Below are 22,829 nucleotides of genomic sequence, written 5' to 3'. Positions count from 1 at the left end.
ATATGATACTATTGTTTTCTAATTAGTCTGCTATTGATGCTTTGACTTCTTAACTCAATGGTTATGCACATTTTATTTCTAGTTAATAAGTGGGATTTTCTATTTTGTTTATGTTTTCTTGCTCTTAGAAATGTTTACTTTTATTATATTGTTGTCAGAGAAAGTGACTTTACTGGTTGTACTATTTGAAACTTATTAAGGTCTGCTTTACAACATTTTGTAAATGCTCCATTAATATTTGTAAAGAATATATACTATCTGTGTGGTATAAAGTTCAAAATAAATACTTAAGCATTTAAATTATGTACAATATTTTATTTGTTAACTTTGTCTTTAGAAGACTGATAAGTAGATTGATATCTTTGTGATTTTTTTCAATTTGCTAATATACTTTCTCACAACTTTTGTTTTACTTATTTTTATGCTATGTTATTTGGTACATATTCATTAATGTAGCTTGGAAGAGTCTATCCAATTTTTATCATAGCATGTTTGCCTAGGTGCACATAGTAGATATCTGACAATCACATATTTAATGAGACTTGAAATTTTTTTAAACATTTAAAATTATATTACTTCTATATTTTATGTATTATACTAAATCACTATATTTTGTGATATTTATTGCTTGGAATATGCTGTAAAATAATTTAACCAAGAAAAGAAGTATGGAATAGATGATACAAGACTGGCAAAAATGTTGATAATAGTTAAAGCTGAATGAGGATGCATGAGGGTTAATTACGTATTTCTTCTTTCATTTGTGCTTGAAAATATTTATATCATGAGTTTAAAAAAATATATATATATAATAATTTATTAGTTCTCCCTTGTAGGATAAAAAGTTCTCTTCTAATGGTTTCAGATAATTATTTGTGCTTATAATAAGATTTTCATTTCATATGGTCTCTTTAAAGAATTGCTTTTATAATTTTCATAACATTCTCAACCATGCCAATTTAGACCATGTCATTTGGACAGTACTTCTAAGTTATGTTGCAGAGGATAGCTGGAGTCGAGCTGGCTGCACTGGTGGTGCAGAGGTGGTGCACAGTGTTCAGCTGTTGCTGCAGGTTTCCTCCCTGAGTGGGTTCTGCCTGGCTTCCAGCCCATGTGGAAAGTAACCACAGGAGGCCTCTGGTCAACAATTCATGAGGAACTTAGGCCCTCAGTCCAACAGCTCACAATGAACTGAACTTTGCCTACAAATATCAATCAAAAGAAGTCAATTACCAAAGGCTATATATACTGTGGAAATGACAAAACCATATAGTGAGAGAAAACAGATCAGTGGTTCCTAGAGGCCCAGGTGTGACGAGAGAGTATTGATCACAAAGAAGCTGGAAGGACCTCTTTATTGTGCTGGTAGTTACACGACTATATGCATTTGTCAAAATTCATGGGAACTGAACACTAAAAAAGGATGAATTTATGATAAGAAGAATCTGGTAGTTGCTTTCTCATCTGCAAAAAAACAAAACAAAACAAAACAAAACACCTTTTTCTGGCCTCAGAATATACCCATTTAATAGAAACCATGTCCTTTTTATCCTAACAGAGACTATGAACTAGAATTCTTTATGTTTTCAGTCTTTTCGAATAAATTTGCTTTCTAGGAAATAGTTATTAGGATCCCTCAGAATAATCCCTTTCTTTTGGACTTTTGTTTCCTTTATTTGGCTATTGTTTTTTTTTTAATACTCAAAGAATCCTGAATTAGAATTTATACATTTAAAACTGTTCAAGTACTGTTAACTCTTTTGACCCCAAATAATGGAGAAGGAGCAATTGTCCATTTTTTTGCAGTTTTGTGGGTTAGAATAGGTCAACTCTGCAGATGGAGGTCCTGGAAACTAGCTCTGAACTAAGCAGTTACTTCTTAGCCACATTCACAATGCTTTGCCCTACCAAGACCAGGGTCAGTGTGCAGTAAGCTTGATTGTTACCATATTGAGTGCATGAACATAGTGTGCGTGTGTGTGTGTGTGGGGGGTGGTGGCAAAGTTCATAACCAAGCCCTCAGACAATGATCGCAGACTAACAGGTCTGTGGGGGCCAAAAGGTAATGCACTTGTGCAAAGCGGTCCAGGGAGGTCTGTAGAAACCTGGTAAACATGTGTCTTGGCTAAAGGGGGCAGCTGCTGCTCAGCTCCATTCTATTGTTGCCATGTGGGAATGTGAGTTCAGTGTTGCCAGAGAGCACTTCTGAATCAAGAGAAGCCAGAAATCCATACTTTTTATGCAAAATTTCCCAATTTTTAAAATGTCAGCAACTAATTCAAAAATTTTAAATTATTTTCTGGACTAACAATGTGTGGTCCTAACAAGAAACATATGTGGTCTACCAGTATGTGACCTCTGTCCTAAGAGCTTTTCCAAAGAGAGTCAGACATTCAGAAAAATTGAGGAAAAGTCCAGAATTAGTTATTCAAGACCTAGTTTAATTGTCTAAAATGCTGAATAACTTCATTGTCCTTTGAGTGGCTATTGGAGTCACACACACACATGCACACAAACACACACCTTTTAAGGTGTTCTCAGCATCTACTCCATCCCTTCCCTAATGGACAGTAACCATGTGATTTGGATGGGACTGACTCAGCCTCCACCTCCACTGTCATATCCCCTTCCCCATTTAAGCGAAGAGTAACCCAGACCTAAGCCTAACAGCATTTTTCTGAACACCCAAATTATACCACAATTCTCTCACCAATTAGAACCTTTGATGATGGCTAGAAGAGGAACCTAAAATAGAATCCATGCGGGTTGGGGAGAGGATCCCAACCTGCATGGCATCAGCTGCTATAGACACTCTTCTGGTAAACATGATGGAGAACAGCCTGAGAATCATCCCAAGACTCAGGAAAGTGGAGCTGAGAGAATTAAGCATAAGCCAGGATGTGTTGGATTTTCTTTCTTGCAACCAGAAGGATTATAAGGAATCTTCATTTCTTTGTTGTTTCTGCCTCGCCTCCATCCAGTCCTCTAAATGAAGGTTTCAACTTGGGTCTTTGGATGTCATTCTAATAGCTTTTCTTCTCAAAAGAGTATCTTTAGGGAAACAGATATAGCTCAGGTGACTGGGCTCCCACCTGCAACATGGGAAGTCACTGGTTGGGATCCCAGTGTCTCCTAAAGAAGACAGCAAGCTGGTGGAACAGACAGGTATGGCAAGCTGACACAACAGGCACAAGAAGAAAATACATAATGAGAAACACAATAAAAGCAGGGAGCAGAGGTTCCCAGTGTCTCTTAAAGAAGACAGAAAACTGACTTGAAAGTGACAGGCACACACAGCGAGCTGAAGCAGTAAGATGAGGTGGGGAGGAAATACAGAAGGAGAGACACAAGAAAGCAGGGAGTGGAGGTGGCTCAAGTGATTAGGCACCTCCCTCCCACATCAGAGGTCTGGTTCACTCCCAGTGCATCCTAAAAAAATAAACAAGGAAGACGGGCAGACACAGCAAGCGAAAAACAACAAGGGGGTGGGGAGAAACAAATAAAATAAATTTTAAAAAAAGAGAGATTATCTTTATTTGATTAAGTCTGCAGATTTGTCTACTGTAAGAACTAGAGCTCAAGCAGTCAAACACTTATTTTTAGATGAAGAAATAAAGCCCCAAAGAGGTGATATTGTTTGGTCAAGACTGAGTAGCTGTATAGAGGCAGAAATGAGACTGCATCTGGTCTCCTAACTCTTCCCTATGTCTTTAAATTCATTCTGTTACCTTAAAAAAAAAAGACAACTTTCTTAGAATTACTTTTCACCGATCTTCTCTTCCAACTATTATTTATATTCTTATATAATGCAAATGAATTTCTGTCCTAGTACCATATAACAGTGCATCATAGGTAAAGCCCACTGCCTGCCTCCCTCCTCTAAATTCAAGATATATATTGATACTACTGCTCATTTCCTAAGATGTTAATCAGACTTTTTAGTTATTTGAGGCAGGAAACCAGCTCAAACTTGCCTTCTTTTGTTGGTGTTGTTGCTGTTCGTTTGCATTTTACTCAGACGTGGGTTGATGGCACTGCCTTCCGGCACCCACGGCTCTAAGGACTCCGTGGCGTGGTCGGGTCTGCCTGTGCTTCTCTTGGTGTGTGGGCCTCTTTCAGGAGGCGACAGCGTTCTGCATGCACTGGGAAAGGCGGCTGCCAGCAGCACCAGTATTCCATAGTCGTAATTTCATAATCACGGTGGAGGTGATGTGGGCTTTGGGTGGGAGGCTCTTTGTCTCTTCAGAGATAACCTTAACTTAAACTGTCTGTCCTGACTTGTGGGTGTGGAACAGTAAGAGGCTGCAGTCCTGCCCTTGGTGACCATGGCAACAACTCCAGTCCCAGGAAACAGTTTACCAATGCAAAGTCTATAAACTTTAAATATTCAGAGAAAATGCAAACCAAATGTGCTAAAAGCTTATCTAGAATGTATGAAGTCCATGCTAAAAGCTTACCTAGGATGTGGAAGATATATGCTAATTCAAGCCTATTGAGAACTGAAACAAAAGGACCATTTGGCCCTTCCTCTCTGTATAAAAAGGGCTATGATGTGGACCATTGACTACAGGGTGCCGTGATGTTCAGAGATGTACTTACTGGGTGCAATGGATGTCTCACGATGATGGGAGAGAGTGTTGCTGTGGGGGGAGTGGGGGGTGGGGCGGTGGGGTTGACTGGGACCTCGTATTTTTGAATGTAATTTGTAAAAATAAATAATTAAAAAAAAAAAAAAAAAAAAGGACCCAAAAATCTTGTTCGGGGCTCGGGTTTGCAACAGAAAGCCCCCGAGTCCAGCCAGCCGTCAATAAACCATTTTTCCTTCTCAAAATCATTCTTGAGTCCTCGCCTTTCTATACACAAATAATTGAACTTGTCTCAAATTCTACAATAGAGGGAAATTCATTTTCTCAACATAGGTATATCCATCTCAAAGAAGGACTCTGATTGGCCCTTCTTGTGTCCCAGGTCTGCCCTTAGGAAAAAATGTCTATGTACAGACTAATATGCTACCATAATAGCTCCAGATTGTATTTTTTTTCCAAATTCTACTCAATTTATTCATTTTTTAAAAAGATATTACATTAAAAAATATATATATGAGGTCCCCATTCACCCCCACCACCCCCACCCCACCACTCCCCCCCACAGTAACACTCTCCCGCATCATCATGTCACATCCATTGCCTCTGGTGAGTACATCTCCGGGCATCGCTGCACCCCATGTCCTGTGTTCCACACCATAGCCCACACTCTCCCACGTTCCATCCAGTGGGCTATGGGAGGACGTACAACATCCGGCAATTGTCCCTGGGGCACCACCCAGGACAACTGGAACCCAACTGGTTTGGGGGAAAGATGAGTTGTTCTGATGGAGGACCCCTCCCTAGGATCACATGAACTGGAGACGCATTCTTTTAAAGGAAGAAGAGGGAAAGGAGGAGGAGAATGTTAAAAGAAGAATTGGATGGGGAAAGGCATTGGGTAGATACAAATCATAACTACCAGTGTTCACTAAAGCAATTAAGCAAGCAGTTTTGTTGTACTCCAGCATGATTATGCCTAGGAAATAACATAGGTTCCTGCCCAGTTGCTGGGTATTCAGGATATAGGTTTGCTGAAGTCCAGGAGAGTGTACCGAGTGATGGCATTAATGGTTATTTATGTAAGGAAGCTGAAAATAAAGCTGAGTCAAGGGTAGGAACAGGAGGGGGTAGAAGGAGTTGGAGATCAGGCATGGGAATGCTTTGATGAGTATTGCCACAAAGCTATCTTTGTTGGTCTTGCCAAGACAGCAGTAACTTGCCCTACAAATAGATTTTTAGGTTGTTACAAAGCTCCTCACAAATAATATCCAATTTTTACAGATGTCAGAAAGAGCAATTGCTAGTCAAAGTGTAAATTGGTTTCAACTTTCTCAAGTTTACCACATGTGTGCTCTTTGACTTAACTATTCTCCTCAGAATTTATCTTGAGGAAATATCTATACATGTAGATTTTACTATAAGCTGTTCATTGCTGTTTAAATAGAAAAAGATGAAAACAACCTAAATGTCTCACAATAGAACACCAGGTAAGCAAAGAAAAATTGTAAATACAAACAAAGGAATACATTGCAGCTATTTGAAATGCTGTCATAGAAAAGTTTTTAAAGAAATGAAAATGAAAAGCTGTTCGTAATACATTACTACATAAAAAGCAACTTGCAAAAGAGTATTAACAAATTTTTATTATGCTCTTAGAGGTATTTTTATTACATATACTATCTGAATAATCTTTACAATCTTTTATGGTAGGTGTTATTATTTTTATATTACTTGACTTCTCTGAACTTCAATTTCTTATCTATACAAAGCATATGGCTGTGACAGTCAGCTTGCTGCTTCACTGCCTGAATTCAGACCTGGCTCTGTTACCTACTAAGTATGTGAACTTTTTAACAATCACAACCAACATTTAAAATTATGCTTTATATCTCAAATCAGTTCTCACATGCACACAATATAAGCAAAAATGAAAATTTTCAAACCAATACTTATTCTTACTATGTAGGATGTATTCCATATTTTCTATTCTATTCTATTCTATTCTATTCTATTCTATTCTATTCTATTCTATTCTATTCTATTCTATTCTATTCTATTCTATTCTGTACCATTTTATTTATTTATTTTCAAATGATGCTTGCAACCCTCTAAAACAATCCACTAAAGTATAATACCTGGTACTCAACAAATGGCTGCTATTATTTTTGCTGTTATTGCATAACAATAGTATTAATAGTAGTATTGAGATTGTGAGAAGAGGTGATTAACGATGGTAGCCTTCAAAAGTCACAAGAAGTGGTGGATTCAACTTATTTGGAGTTTATCATACGAATCTGAGTGTGGAAGTAATTTATAAAGACAGGGTCAGTTTCTGCAATGGTCATAAACGTAATGTACACTGTACTTCAAAAGGAATGCAGTAGCCAATGGTGGCAGTAAAGCTGGAAATCTGGTCTAGAGAAGCAGCCAAATACTAAAAGAAGTGAGCCAGAAGCATGCATTGGCTGACAGACTTCAGAGAGATTTCAGTCGCAGGTGACAGAAAACCAGACGAGGTCTAAAGGCAAAAAAAAAAAAGAATTTATAGGCTCACATACCCAAAGATTCAGTAGTAGATTTTCAGAGGTATTGTTGGGTCCAGGTGCTCAAAAGAATCCTCAGAAATCTGTCTTTTACTATCTTTTGATTATACTTTTTAGGCTGTCCTCTCAGTCAGGTACTTCCTTCTTGGCCTCTGACAGCTCCAAGATTCTATCCTTTCAGCTCTAAGTCTCCAAGAAAGACTGAGTCTTTTGTGCCAAGTTTCAATAAAAGTCTTGGGCCCAGCTCCCTTTGACTCACATTGCGACCAGGTGCCATCCTTTACTGAATTGCTCCAGTCAGGGATAAGTGGACTGCCAAAGAACCCAGGGTACTGTGGCTAGTAGTAGGAAGATGAGAATTAGGTATGCAAAACACAAGATGTGTCCATTAGAAGTAGAGGATCAGACGTCCTTGTAGTCAGATGGCAGGTACCAGCAACCACATAAAAGGAGTGGGTTGTAAGGGGTTAAAATCCAGGCATGAACCATAGACAAACTTTTCAGCCCGAGCTTCAATAACAAAAGAATTCAAAACATTAGATTGTGAGTCCCTTGAGAGCAGTAACTGTGGTTGATCTTTATTGAATGCTTAGCTTAGCACCTGATATGTAGCCACAATAATAGGATTTTCCAATAAAAAATGTTGAACATATACTCCAGCACATTAAGATGATAAAATTGTCCATGTATCTAAACTCTTATTCTATGTTATCCCAGAAAATGTAATCCTCATATTCACTCTGAAATATAGGCAACTTTTTCCACTTTACAGATGAAGAATCTTAAGTTCACAGAAATCAGAGTTCTTAAATTCACACAGAAAGTGACAAAATCCATTTTCTAACCCAGGTCAGGTATTCTTATCCCCCATAGATCTTATAGCTAACACAATCCTAGTCTATATTTTAATACATAAAATGACAATGAGTCAGATGCTGTTGTGGAGAATTTAGACTATCTGGCCATTAAACATGGGATTTTTGTTGTTAATCAAAAGGTCTTGTTTTATTAACCTTTTTCCCGGTTTCATGTTTTGTCTTTCTAACTAGCTCGTGAGGTTCTTGTACGTACATGGCTTTTTGTTATCCTCATTGCATTGTTTAAATATTTATCAAATGTTTTTGGTCAGTTTGCTTTTGAGAAGGAGCTGGGAAAGGTGTGTGGGAAGGGTGCAGGGTTGGGGATGAGAGGTCTTGAGAGGGCACCACTGGCCACTTATGCCATTGACCACGAACCTTCAGCCCACCTCTCCTGTACACATGTGAACCTGCTGACCCTGGTAGTAGCCATGGAGAAAACTACTTTACAACTGCTTGATTAACAGAGAGAGGACTGTGTAATTGAAAAGAGAAAATTCTGTAGAGTATTTAGGCACTAAGATTTCAAAATTTGTCTATTTGACAGAGTGGCACAGAAGTGATCACTGTGAATTACTGAAGATTTCTTTTAAAAAACATTTCTTCAAGATTAATCCCTAGTCAAAAATTGAAGGTTAAAATAAATGGAAAGATGCCAGTGAGGAAATGGTGTCTGCACTGCCAGCTAGCAGTTATCATGAAAAGTGAGGGGTGGGTAAACATATTGTTCTATTTAAATGCTACAATATAATAGTTATATCCTGAGAACAGAGCAATTTAAATGATACTGGAATCTAGAAGTGAGACAATGTTTTAATACACTGATGTTATTTTTCCCCTGCCACTAAATTATCAAGCAAGGCATTGTGCTTTCTTAGAAATTAACTCATTTATCTATTTTATTTCAAAAGTGAAGTGAGTGATAGTCTAAATTCCTTTTAGACGTAAAATTGGAGAAACTCCTTTGTGTAGACATGCCTAAGAACAACCCAGCTATGCCCTCTAGTGATCATGCTGTCCTGTCGCTTTATTAGGAGTTTTGAAAAACACCACAACAAATTGAATTTGGGTGCCTCTTCTATCTTAGAAATTGCCTTTTTGTGGGAGATAATTACGTGGAACTAAATACACTCTGGAAGCAGGTGTACTAAATGTGGAAAAAGTAAGTTCTTTATTTTTATTCTCTGCAGCTCCATTTTTTATCAAATAAATTCCCTTTCAAGGGCCATTGGTAAAACTGATTTCTTCAATTCCACACGAGTCAGTTACCAGGGTATTGGATGTAAGCATAAAGAATCCTTTCACAGGTCCAGTATTGCAAATAAGTTGAATTAAGTGAGGGACATTATTTTCTTTTAAGGAATATCAACCTTCCTTAATACATGTTGTGATACATGGTATGGCAAAAACTCTGTCAGGGTGGATAAATTTTAGGTCAAATTTGAATCTTGGCTTTGATTTGTGTGTGTGTGTCTTCTATTCTTCCCTGGGTTGTAAGTTCCTTGTATAAAAGTCTTGTATCTTCTCAACTTTGGCATTATATATGTTCATGTGCTGGCCTAGTACCTCCAACAACAACATTTGGTTGTTTCACATACTCAAAACCAAATTTTAATTTTCCCCTATTCACTCACCTCTATCTAAAATAGCACCTTCCAACTTTCTATCTCAGGTTCTATCATCCTAGTCAAAACCATGATTATGTCTCACTGATTTACTGTAATTGCTCCTAACTGCTATCCCCATCTTCTATTGCTCTCTCCGGTCTATTCTTCCACAATAAAGCCAGGATGATTCTTTCTAAAATAAAAATATTTATTATAAAAATTGTAGTCATACCCAAAAGCAGGGAAAATAGTGTGATGACCCTCATATGCCTATTGCCTACATTCAGCAATTACCGCTCTTGCCATAGTTGTTTAATCTGTCCTCTCCCTCCCTCCCTCCCTCCCTCCCTCTCTTCCTCCCTCCCTCTTTCCCTCCCTCTCTTCCTTCCTTTTCTTTCCTTCTGGTTTTCTTCAAAAGTACTTTACAGGAAATCCCTGTCTTCAATTCATTGTACCTCTAAATACTTCAGAAAACTTTTCTAAAGAAACATGTCAGTTGGTTCCCTGGGGTTCCTTATTGACTCCCATGTATTTTAGATATGTTGTTACTTCCAATCAGAACTGCCAACAGGCACTGACAAAAATAGCTCTAAGAAAAGCCTGTTCCTCTAATCAAAGAAACAGGAAAAAGGGTGGTCTAACAAAGAAAATCTATTTGACAATTCCTTTCCTACTCCAGCCAAACACCAACCAAAAACCACCTACCTCTCTGTGATTTCAGTAAGACCCATAAGGGAGCAGCTTTTCCATTCTCCTTCCCTCTCCCTGTCCCACAGAAACAAGTGACTCCAGTTCCCTTGTCCAGTTGGCAGGGTTGAGTGTGAAGCCAAGCTCCCCCCAGAAGCAGGTATACTCTGATTCTCCTGTTAGAGTAGTATCAGAGACATCCAGTGGCCAGCTAACCCCCATCCCCACCTGGCATCAACAAATCTTAATAAGTTGGTATGAGTTGGGGCTAGCCAGTACTCCACTTTCCCCCCAACCCTGGAGTCAATGAAGCCCAGTAAGTAGCTGAGCCTCTGAGCTTATCTGGCAGCAAAAAAGCCAAATGAGAGACATTTTAAGATGGGGCTAGTAAAAACTTCCTTCCCCTCCCCAGTGGGGACCACTGAGGAGTTGAGCTTCTGCCTCCGTCCTGCAGCAACAAGGTGGTATGAGTCAGCCCAGAGATTCCCCCCTCTCTAGTGTCATCAGGACACAGCAGATAGCTGAACTTGCACACCCATTCAGAAGTAAGGAGGCAAAGCAAGTTGGTGTCTCACTGTCACTGTTTCAAGGCTATGTTAGTTTGGGAAAAGTCAGGAGGGAACTGAACTTCTATCTGAAATCATCTGCAACAAGGCAGTATGAAAGAGTGCTTCACTTTTATCCAGGTGTTGTTGTTGAGGTCCAGCAGGAGGCTGAGCACATATACCCCCTCAAACTCTTGCTAAAAAAAGATTAAGTAGGATGTACGGTTTCATAATAAATATCCAAAATGCCGAGAAAAAGATAAGGACTCACTCTTCAACCAGGAAAGCTCAATTTTAATGAAAAAGAAAATCAATAGAATCCAAAACCAAATCAAATTAAATGTTGGAATAATCTGACAATGATTTTAAAGCAGGCATCAAAGATGTCTCAACAAACAATTATGAATTCTCTTGAAACATGATCAATAGAAAATTTAGCAAAGAAATGAAAGCTCTAAAAAGAACCAAATGAAAATTGTAGACCTGAAAACTACAATAACTGAAATAAAAAACCTTTCTGGATATGCACAATAGTAGAATAAGGATGACAAAAGATAGACTACGTGAACTTGAACACATATCAATAAAATATACCGAATATGAACATCAGACAGAAAAAACCCTGAAAAACAAGAACAGAGTCTCTTAGACTTTGAGGATGACAATAACAAAAGAAATAACATTCATATAATTGTAGTCCCAGAAGGGAGGAATGGGACTGAAAAAGTATCCAAAGAAAATGAAGTTCTGATACATGCTATGGCATGAATAGACTTTAAAGACATCATATTCAGTGAAAGAAGTCATTCACAAAGGGACAGATATTATTTGATTCCAATTATATAAAATGATTAGAATATGTAAGTTCATAAAGATAGACAATAGAGTATAGGTTACTGGGGTTCAACAGAGGGGATAAGTAGTTGATGCATATTAGGTGAAGGATTTCTGTTGAAGATGATGGAAAAGTTTTGGTAATGGATAGTGGTGAGGGTAGTATAACATTGTAAATGTGATTAATATTACTGAATTGTATGCTTGGTAGTTGGTAAAATGAGAAATTTTATATTGCATATATTTTTTCATAATTAAAAAAGATTAAAGAATCAATGACAATTAAATGCAATACATGATTCTGAACTTGATCTAATAATGAAGGAGAAAATGCCCACAAGGACATTATTGAGACAATTGAAAAACTGGAATATAGGCTGTCTGCTTTATATTAATGTTTAGTTTTAAAATCTTGATTACTGTACTTGATGTGGTTACATAAGTGAATATACTTGTTCTTAGGAAATATACATGGAAGTATTACATGTTCAAGGGGCATGATGTGTGCAACCTACCCTTAAAGGTTTAGAAAATACAGTCACAAATAGAAAGATAGTACTACCTTTTTAATTCACCAATTACCCTACATGGAGGAGTGGGACTCCTCAACCATTGTGATTCCCGTATCAAGACTTAGTCCTGGTGATAATGAAGCATTAAGGGCATGAAAGGCTGTGAAAAAGATTTAAAGATTGAGGGGTGAAAGGAAGCCAGAATAACAACTTGGAGCAGGGAGGGTGGTATAGTAAAGACAGATACGTCTTAGCTCTTTTCCTATGCAATGAAGTTTTGAAAGTAAACTGGAGATCTGGACTGGAAACCAGACAGGTGAGATATTGCCATTTGCCCATCAAATCAGGTTTACAAACAGAAAGGGAGAGGGAGGGGGAGAGGGAGAGGGAGGGAGAGAAGGAGAGATACCGAGAGATTTATATGAAGGAATTGGCTCAGGTGATTGATTGTGGAGACTGGCAAGTCCAGAGTCATAGGGCAGGCTAGAGACTAGAAATTCCATTGAGAGGGGTATTGAATTATTTAGCCTGAATTCCTTAAGATGGAACTCAGCAAGGAGTGGAAGGTGTAGTCTTGAGACAGAATTTCTTCTGATCTCTGGAACCCTCAGTTCTTGCTGTTAATATTTCCAACCAATCGGATGAGATCCACCCACATATAGAGAGTAATATCCTTTATTTAAGATCAACAGATTGTAGATACTAATCCCATCCATAAAATAACTCCATGTGGTGGACTGAACTGTGTACCCCAGTTTGGACATGTCCTTGGTTTTGGTTTGCATTCTGAGAGTGAGGACCCATCGTAAATAAGATCTCTTCAAGATATGAGCTTCTGTTAAGGTGTGGCCCCACTGAATAAATTGTGTTTCAATCCAGATTAATGGAGTCCTTTATAGACAGAGTGAAAGTTAGATGGAGTGACAGGAGAGGTTGCCATGTGCATTGCCTGTGACAGAAAAGCCATGGACCAAGCATCACTGGAAGTCAGCCCAGTATGCCACAATTTTTTGGAAGAAAGCATTGCCTTGTTGACACCTCAATCTTGGACTTCTTCTAGATTAAAAACTGTGAGCCAATAAATTCCCATCATTTAAACCAACCCATCATATGCTGAAAAATTTGTTTTAGCAGCAGGGAAACTAAAACTGTCCACATTATTAACTAGACCAGTATTTGATCAAATAACTGGACACCATAACCTTTCCAAGTTGACACATAAGATGAACCATCACATATGACAAGCAAGCTGTTTTCATGAGGTTATCCAGAGTTCTGCTGGGCAATGGGAGAGCTTAATGACTACTTTAAGTTGTTGTCTTGTTAACTATGGATATCTAAAGTTATACATAAATATATAATCCATTTTAATAAAATATGGAAAGTGTTCATAATCTCTGTTTTCAAAGAATTTAGGTCCCATGAAGAAGCTTAAAAAGAAACTACAGGTAGCATATTTTTCCTAAAATGTTTATGTGAGCATTTTTCTTCTTTGATTATAATAACTTTGATTCCCCAGTTTTTCTTTCCTATTCCTTTTGAGGCTGGAGAAAAATAATTATGGAAAATTATGAAAATTACATAATTAATAAAAGGAAAACAGAGTTATATATGTATGGAAAGGTTGCCTTATAGTAAAACTGAGCAGATTGAGATATTTATTAAAGAAATGGCTTGCCTGTATGGTATATTTTTGGAAGAGTTAATATTAAATTAAGTTCAGAACTCTAATTTTCCCTTTCCATTTAGCAAACATTTATTAAGCATCTATTTTGTGCTGGGATCCAGGTGGGAGGCAAAGGAAGAAAATAATATGAATAAGACTCAGTGCAACCTTTAGGAGTTTATAATTTGCTCCAGGTATCAGAGGCCCAGTGACAGTGACTGGCATTTAGTTTGGCTCGATTGAGTAGATGATTACCTACACCAATGTGAGGATTGACCTGCTACCCCGAAATGTCTTTCCCTTTTGACCTGTCACTGTAAGCCATCTGTCAGATGGAATCAAGCAGAGTCCCAGGCTGGTATCAGATCTCTAGTCTTATACATTCAGGATGCCTTTCACTGTCTCCTTCCAAAGTATGCAAAATCTGTGTAAATTATAATATTAAAACTCTGTTTTTCTAATCAGCTCACAAAAACGGAAAAAGGTTGAGCCAGCTCTGCATAAATTGGCCCTTTCTCTATTTCTGGTAAAACTGCTTTAAAATGTATTCAGAGTTTCTCAGGGCAGTACTCTTGGCTTATGCTGAATGCTTTTTTTTTCTTTTAAAACTTCAGGAAAAAGTTAAGACAACCATGACCAGAACTGGGAAGGGAAGCCAGGGATCTGTGAGGTAACATTATAAGAGTCTGGATCATCTCCTTTGAACAAATATTACCAATTCTGAAAAGCACTATAATCAGTTTTGTCAAGGATGGTGGGCAAGGTGAGGCTTATTTGGTCTAAACTTTGTAAAGTGGGTGGGGTTCTTCATTTCATTGAGTGCCTTAGATTACTCAGTACCAGCCAACTTGCAGTGAATCCATTACAATGGCCAAAGAAAGCACGGTTTCAGCCTTAAAGAGTGAAAGAGACTGCAATAACGTAACACGTTTCTTCTAGTTTGACAGAAAAGACTTGACGGTTGCCACTCTTTTCTTAAAATACGAATGCTTTAAAGTGTTCATTGAAACAACCCTCCTTTAAAAAAAACTGAAAAAATAAGGAATTTTATACATAAAACCCTGAAAACTAAAGTCCTTTACTTAGACTTTTAAAGTATTTCTGGGCTTCAGTTGTTAAAGCATGGATGTGTAGCTAATACTGTGAGAATATGGCAAATGGAGTGGAGAAGGAAATGGTTTTTATATTTTAGAGTCCTTGTAATTAACAGAAGAGAAGACATAAGCTGTTTTTTCATGTAATCAAATACATGTGAGCAATTTCTACTTACAGCATGGGTGTGATTTGAAAGAAAATGGAATAGAGAAGGAGCCAATTTTAAAGATGTTTATTTTTCAACACGTGAGGAACATGTGTAATTATACAGAAACACACATCTGCAAATTAAATGGATATATTAGCAATTAATATCCAACTCTTAAAGGGTAGAGAAGGCCTTATTCATTTTTCAATTCTTAGTACTCACAACGATATCTTCCATAAAAAAAGCCATTTGGTATATTTTAAGGGAGGAAGAAAAAGTTTTTCCTCATAAAATTTAGGGAAAGGCTTATCTTTGCTTGAATCTGGAGAAGAACTAATTTTCAAAGAGTGGTAAGAGTCCACAAATGAAAAACCAATCACTTTATTAATTCCGTTTGAAGTTACTCTTTAAAAAATATTTATTCGTTGACTCCAATGTGCTAAGAAATGGGACAGGATGAAGATAGCCAAGAAAAGGATTAAGACTATTCCTTCTCCTTAGGGAATTTTTGCTCAAGAAGGGGAGAAAAGAATGTCCTAATGCAGATGGTAACAAAAATATAGAGTGATTAAAAATATGTTGTGCACATGTTTAAGGAAGGGAGATAGTGATATTGACTCATGGAATTTGCTGAATGCCTATAACATTCTGGGTACATTAAAAACTGTGTCTAAGTATCACGTTCTCTCATAAAGGTGAGAATTATGCTTACCTCACAGATGAATCTGAGGCTGAGAATGGTATGATGTGAAGAATTCAGTGCTGACCCTTTGTGGCAGATACATGGTGGGTATTTTTCCCTAGTGCCCATGCTCTTTTAATGATCTCATGACGTCTCTCAGGGATCAGAAAATGTTCAGGCAGGAGGTAACACTGTGGCTGGGCCTTGACAGGCCTTGGTGGGGGCAGAGTCCTATGCTCTAAGGTTTGTGTGGGCCCCAGGGGCCATATCTGTACTCTGTGACCTCCTCCTACCCCTCCCCTCCTTAGTGACCCATCCTGAGCTAGGTCAGTTTGAGTCCTTCCCTGGAATTTCTCAAGCTGAATTTCAAGAAACCAAAGCCTTTGCTTTCAATGTCTATGAGTCATGGGAAATGTGTGCTAGGAACTCTCATCAATGCATCCCACCGCTTGGAAAAATCTGGACTCATAATAGAGAAAATGAAGATGATATGCCAATAAGAGCAGATGCGAGAATGAGAGAGAGAGGAGAACACAAGAGTCCAGTTTTCCTGAGGCCCATTTGTAGCTCGGCCTTAGCCCCTGCTATGGGACATTCTCCAGAATCCTAAGAGATTTTCCTCTTTAGCTTTGTGCAAAAAAAAAGAGTAATGGGATGGGTGACCTTTGAAGGTGATGTAAATAAAGCAAATATAAGTAGGGGGAAATAGAGAAGACAGTCTTACACTGCATGGTTACATCTGGGGTCCATAGCATCAGCAACAGGGGAGCCCTGGGCAGGAAAAGAGGTGTATGGTGCAGGTGTGAAGACAGGTGCTATTGAGATGCTTTTGCATGGAATTGGACAGAGCCTGTGCAGCGTTAGTAACAATAGACCTACTTTACAAGAATTAAGTGTTAATGCAAGAAAAATACATTGAACAGTGCCTGATAGGCAGTTAGTATTCATTAGATTTTAACTACTTTTGTTGCAGTTACTACTACTCTTAGTTCTAAGACTATGAGAAAGGTCTTAGAAAAGAGTAATGAAATGGACATATGGAAAGAGAATGGGGAAGAAAGTAGAGATGGAGAGACTGCTCAGATCCTGGAAAACATTTTAGTGTGCTGAACTAATTAGTGAGAAGGTTATTGAAATTGTTCAGATGAGCAATTAAACAAAGCAGGCTGGTATATTAAAAAAAAATAACTTGGGCCTCTAGTTAAATGTTTGTTTTCTCTTTTCTTTTTTTGAATTTTTATTCTAGTAATATATACAACCTAAAATTTCCCCTTTTAACATCAATTAAATATATAATTCAGTGCTGTTAACTACATTCAAAATGTTGTACTACTATTAACACTATACATTACCTAAACTTTTCCCTATTCCCGACCCCTTCTTCATCCCTTGGTAACTTATATTCTAGATTCCAATGTCATGAGTGTTTATTTTAATTATTTCCTATCAGTGAGTTCATATAATAATTGTTTTCTTGTTTCTGGCATATTTCACTCAACATGATGTCTTCAAGACTCATCCATGTTGTTGCATGTATCAGGACTCCATTCCTTTTAATGGTTGAATAATATTCCACCCTTCATAGGGTGATGGACACTTGGGTTTCTTCCTTCATTTGGCAATTGTGAATAATGCTGCTATGAATATCAGTGTGCAAATTTCTGTTTGAGTCCCTGCTCTCAATTCTTTTAGCTATATGCCGAAAAGTGGAATTGCTGGGTCATATGGTAATTCTATACTTAACTTTCTAAGGAAATACAAAACTATCTTCCACAGCAGTTACATCATTTTACATTCCCATTAACAATGAGTGAGTGCTCCTATTTCTCCATATCCTCTCCAACAATAGTAATTTCCAGGTTGTTTTTTTTAAAAAATAATAGTCATTCTAGCTGGTGCGAAATGGGATCTCATTGTAGGTTTGATTTGTATTTCCCTAATGGCTAATGATGTTGAGCATTTCTCATGTGCTTTTTGGCCATTTGTATATTTTCTTTGGAGAAATATTACTCAAGTGTTTTACCCATTATTTTCTTTTAAGGTACTGGGCCTGGGGATTGAAACCTGGACCTTGTATGTGGGAAGCTGGCACTCAACCATTGAGGCATTTTGGCTCTCCTGAGTTGTTTTTTTGTTTGTTGCTTGTTTGTTTGTTTGTTTTTAGGAGGTGTAGCAGTTTGATATAATTGATGAATTCCAAAAAGAGATATTAGATTATGTTTGTAATCTGATCTGTACCTGGGCATGATTGAATTATCATTAGGGCATGGAGTCCCCGTCCAGTCCCCATCCCTTCGTGGGTAGAGAGTCACAGATAAAAGGCATGGCAAAGGACAGAGTTGGAGCTTTTGATATGGGGATTTCTGATGTTAGAGTTTGATGCTGAAGACCCAGGAATTTAGCATGCAGTTTTGCATCAGCACCCCTTTGGCTGACTAATACAGAATTTGGTACCAAGGAGTGGGGAAGTGCTTTTACAATTACCAAAATGCTGGAATGGTTTTATAAATGGGTAAGGGGTATTGTTTGGAGGAATTGTTAAATGCTTGATGGAAAAGGCCTAGATCACTTTCAAATCAATGTGGATGCTGAAGAGACTTTTTATCATGCTGTAGAAGTAAATCATGAAACTATTATTGGAAACTGGAGGAAAGGTGATCCATGTTTTAAAGTTGCAGAGAATTTACCAAGATTAACTCCTGCTGTTTTATGGAAGATAGAATTTGAAAATGGTGAGCCTGGTCATTTAGTTGCAGAAATTTCCAAAGTAAACCCAGAGAAGGAGGCTTGGCTTCTGCTTGCAGTTTATAGCAAAATGATAGATGAGAGAGATATGCTGAGGATGGAAATGTTGGTTACAAAGAAAACAGAAACTGATTCTGGAAATTCCAAACCTCTGGAGATCAAGTTCCCAGATGAAACTGCTCCATTGGAGGACTTAACTAAACTCAGAACTTGTAAATTGGGATTGAAGATGCAGTTATGTTGGAAAGACTTGTGGAAAGTCTTACTGTCTGATGGCTTGGACCCTTGCTTCCTACATGCTAAACGAACAGACTTTTTGAGAGAATTGTATGAACAAAACCACTGTCAGCATGGAATAAAAAGGACATGGAAAGGAGAGATTGAAGGAGAAATAGCTTTAAGAGGAAAACCATGGAAGCTGAGATCTGGAATTAGGACATCACCTTGGGCCAAGAGAGGAACCCCACCCATGTGTACCGAGAGGGTGAGTTTGCCCCAGCAGTTAAAGAGGGTGAATGTTCCCACCCAATGTTTGGGAGAGTTTTGCTGCCCCAGGGTACAGAGAAGGTGGAGCACACTCCCCAAGGATTAGGGTGGTTAAGGTCAGCATCCCACAGGTCTCAAAGGGGTGTACCTGTCCCCCAAAGGTTAGGGAAGGCCAGGTGGTCAACTCGTTGCTCTGAAAGGGTTGAGCCTGTATGCCAAATGTTAGGGGGAATGTCGTCTTCATATCACTGTGCTGGGGGGGTAAGGTTCTAACCCAAAGATTGGGTAAGGTGTGGCAATCACCCCAACACTCATGGAAGGAGAGGTCTAGAGCTTGGTCGACACCCAAATGCTTGATGAGGGTGGAACCAAGAAAAAGGCCATTGGGCAAGACCATAGAAAGGGTGGGTCCCCACATGGCACCAAGGAGAAGAAACCATCTTCTTTTTTTTTTTTTCCAAATGCGACCCAGAATGCTTTAAAGATTTATTTATTTATGTATTTCTCTTCCATCCCCCCTCGCCCGCCTGCCCCAGTTGTCTGTTCTCTGTGTCCATTCGCTGTGTGTTCTTCTGTGTCTGCTTCTGTTTTGGTCAGTGGCATTGGGAATCTGTCTCTTTTTGTTGTGTCATCTTGCTGCATTAGCTCTCCGTGTGTGTGCAGCACCACTCCTGGGCAGGCTGAACTTTCATGGTGGGAGGCTCTCCTTGCAGGGCGCACTCCTTGCGCATGGGGCTCCCCTACGTGGGGGACACCCCTGCGTGGCACTGCACTCCTTGCGCGCATCAACACTGCACGTGGGCCAGCTCCACATGGGTCAAGGAGGTCCTGGGTTTGAACTGTGGACCTCCCATGTGGTAGGTGGATGCTCTAACCGTTGAGCCAAGTCCACTTCCCAAAACCATCTTCTTAAGCATGACTCTCAGACTTTGAAATCGAATGCAGGATGCCCTGAAGGTTTACTGAACTGTAGAGGACCTGTGACTCATGTTTCCTTCCCAATTTCTCCTTATTATAATGAAAATGTTTATCCTATGTCTTTCCATTTGTGTATTGCAAACAGATAAATGGTTTTGTAAATTTCAGAGGTCTATAGCAAACAGGACTTTGTACCAAGACAAACTGTATTTCTTTAAATTGATTATAATATGATTTAGTACTTGCATTGCAACTGATTTAAGGCTTTTTCGAATATTGTAATAACTTTCTGGAATTCAGAGGGTGGAGTGTAGCAGTTTGATATAATTGATGAGTTCCAAAAATAAATATTGGATTATGTTTGTAATCTGATCTGTACCTAAGCATGATTGAATTATCATTAGGGCGTGGAGTCCCCACCCAGTCCCCACCCCTTGGTGGGTGGAGACTCATAGATAAAAGGCATGGCAAAGGACAGATTGGAGCTTTTGATGCGGGGATTTCTGATGTTAGAGTTTGATGGTGAAGACCCGGGAAATCAGCACCCAGAGGAAAGAGAAGCCAGCCCCGGGAAGGAAAGAACCTTGAAGACAGAGTAAAGCAAGCCCCAGGAAATAGGAATCCAGGAAGCTTGAACCCTTGCAGATCTCGGCAGCCATCTTGCTTCAAATAGACGTGGGTGAGGGAAGTTAACTTATGCTTTATGGCCTGATATCTGTAAGCTTGTACCCCAAATAAATACCCTTTATAAAAACCAACCAATTTCTGGTATTTTGCATCAGCACCCCTTTGGCTGACTAATGTAGGAGGCATCACGGACAGAACCTGGGACCTCCCATGTGGGAGGCATGTGCCCAACTGCTTGAGCCATATCCTGGCTTTCTCTCTGAATGAGGAAATCACTTCCCCTTTTAAGGCATTCAACTGATTGGATAAAATGTCACTCATTGCTGATGGCAATCTCCCTGGTTAATTGTAGATGTAATCAGCTATCTATGCAGTAAACTCACTGATAACTAAACTATAAATATCGTTGTATTATAATTAGCCCAGTGTTTGCTTGACCAAACAACTGGGCACAATTACCTGGCTGAGTTCACACATTAGCCTAACCATCACATGTGGTTTTTGATATTGATTTTCTTATCTTAAACCACATTTTCATATCAGAGATAAATCCCAATTGACTATGGTGTATAATTCTTTCTATGTGCTATTGGATATAGTTTGCTAGTATTTTTTGATGATTTTTGCGTCTATATTCATAAGGGATAATGGTCTATAATTTTCCTTTTTTGTGGTATCTTTTTCTGGCTTTGGTATGGGGATAATGTTAGCCTTGTAGAAGTGATTAGGAATTGTGATCTCCTCTTCAATTTTTTGAAAGAATTTAATCAAGATTGGTGTTAAAGTTCTCCTGTGAAGTCATCTGGTCCTAAACTTTTCTTTGTTGGGAGGTTGTTTTTTTTTTTTGTTTTAATTTAGCTGATATTTTAACCAAAATGTGATCAGATTATATCTATTATTCTATAACCTCATTTCTTCCTATATCATTGTGTCTTGAGATATTTTGATGTCTGTCATACACAATTTTTTAATCCCTTAAATGCATGCATGGTATTCCGTAGTAGAGATAACCGTAGTTAACAGACTAAAATCCCACTGGCTGGACATGTAGATTGCTTTTGTTTTGTTTTTTTCTATGACATCTTGACACATCTCTGTACCCAAGTGTTTCTGTAGGACAACTTTCTAGAAGTGGAAATTCTGTGGCAAAGAATTTGCCCATTGTCTTAGTTTCCTACAGTTGCCCCAAACTGGGTGACTTAAAACAGTAGAAATGTATTGTCTCGCAGTTCTGAATACTAAAAGTCTGAAATCAAAATATTGACACGGCCATCTTCCTTCTTAGTCTGTCGGGAAGAATCTGTTCTTGGCTTCTGGAGGTGGCTTGCCAGCAATCCATGGCATTTTCTGCCTTAGTCATCACATGATGTGCTCACCTCTGTCTGAATGTATACAAATTTCCTCCTCTTAAGTGACATCAGTGATATTGGATTAAGGACCTGCCTTATTCTAGTATGACTTTTTTTTTTTTTTAAACAACTATATTTCAAGTCACAAAAATAAAAGAAGAGAAAAAGGCAGCTCAACAAGTTAGGGAACTTTACTCCTAAAAAGTTCCTTTCCTGGCACTAATCTAATTCCAATGACTAATTCAGTTGTTCCTCTAGTGTTTAGAAAGATACACAGATGAACACAGATTAAGTAAATGACATAGTCAAGATCTCCTTATTAATGAAAAAAAAATGAGGAAGAGAAAAAATGCTTAATTGTATTCATATTTCACAAAACCAAACCCCATATTTAACTTTAGAATTAATATAGTGCCAACTTTGCTTTTACTACAAAAACATTCAATGTTATTGTCAACTATAGTCCTTAATTTAGATTAGTTATATGTTTCCCATATATTCCACATTCTTAACAACCTGTAGTGGAAAAACATTCCTGTATTTATATTATTAAGTACAATTCTCACTTATTTCCAAAATCATTATTATACATTTCCAATATTATCCTTTAGCTGTCCTCCAACTAACATTAATCTTCCAAGACTGCTCACGTCAGCCACAACCACATCCATAAAACAACAGTGTTTATTAATTTCATTATAATGTGTTACAATCAATTTGTTGGGAAGTTTTTGATAACTGATTCAATCTCTTTACTAGTTATTGGTTTGTTGAAATCCTCTATTTCTTCTTGATTTGGGGCAAGTAGTTGGTATGCTTTTAGGAATTTTTCCATTTCATCTGATTTGTTGGTGTACAGTTGTTCATTATGTCCTCTTATAGTCCTTTTTTATTTCAGTGAAGTCAGTAGGAAAGCTTCCCTTTCATTTCTGATTTTATTTC

Source organism: Dasypus novemcinctus, chromosome 4 (genome assembly GCF_030445035.2).
Source record: "Dasypus novemcinctus isolate mDasNov1 chromosome 4, mDasNov1.1.hap2, whole genome shotgun sequence".
Classification (NCBI taxonomy): Eukaryota; Metazoa; Chordata; class Mammalia; order Cingulata; family Dasypodidae; genus Dasypus; species Dasypus novemcinctus.
Note: the sequence above shows the minus strand (reverse complement) of the source record.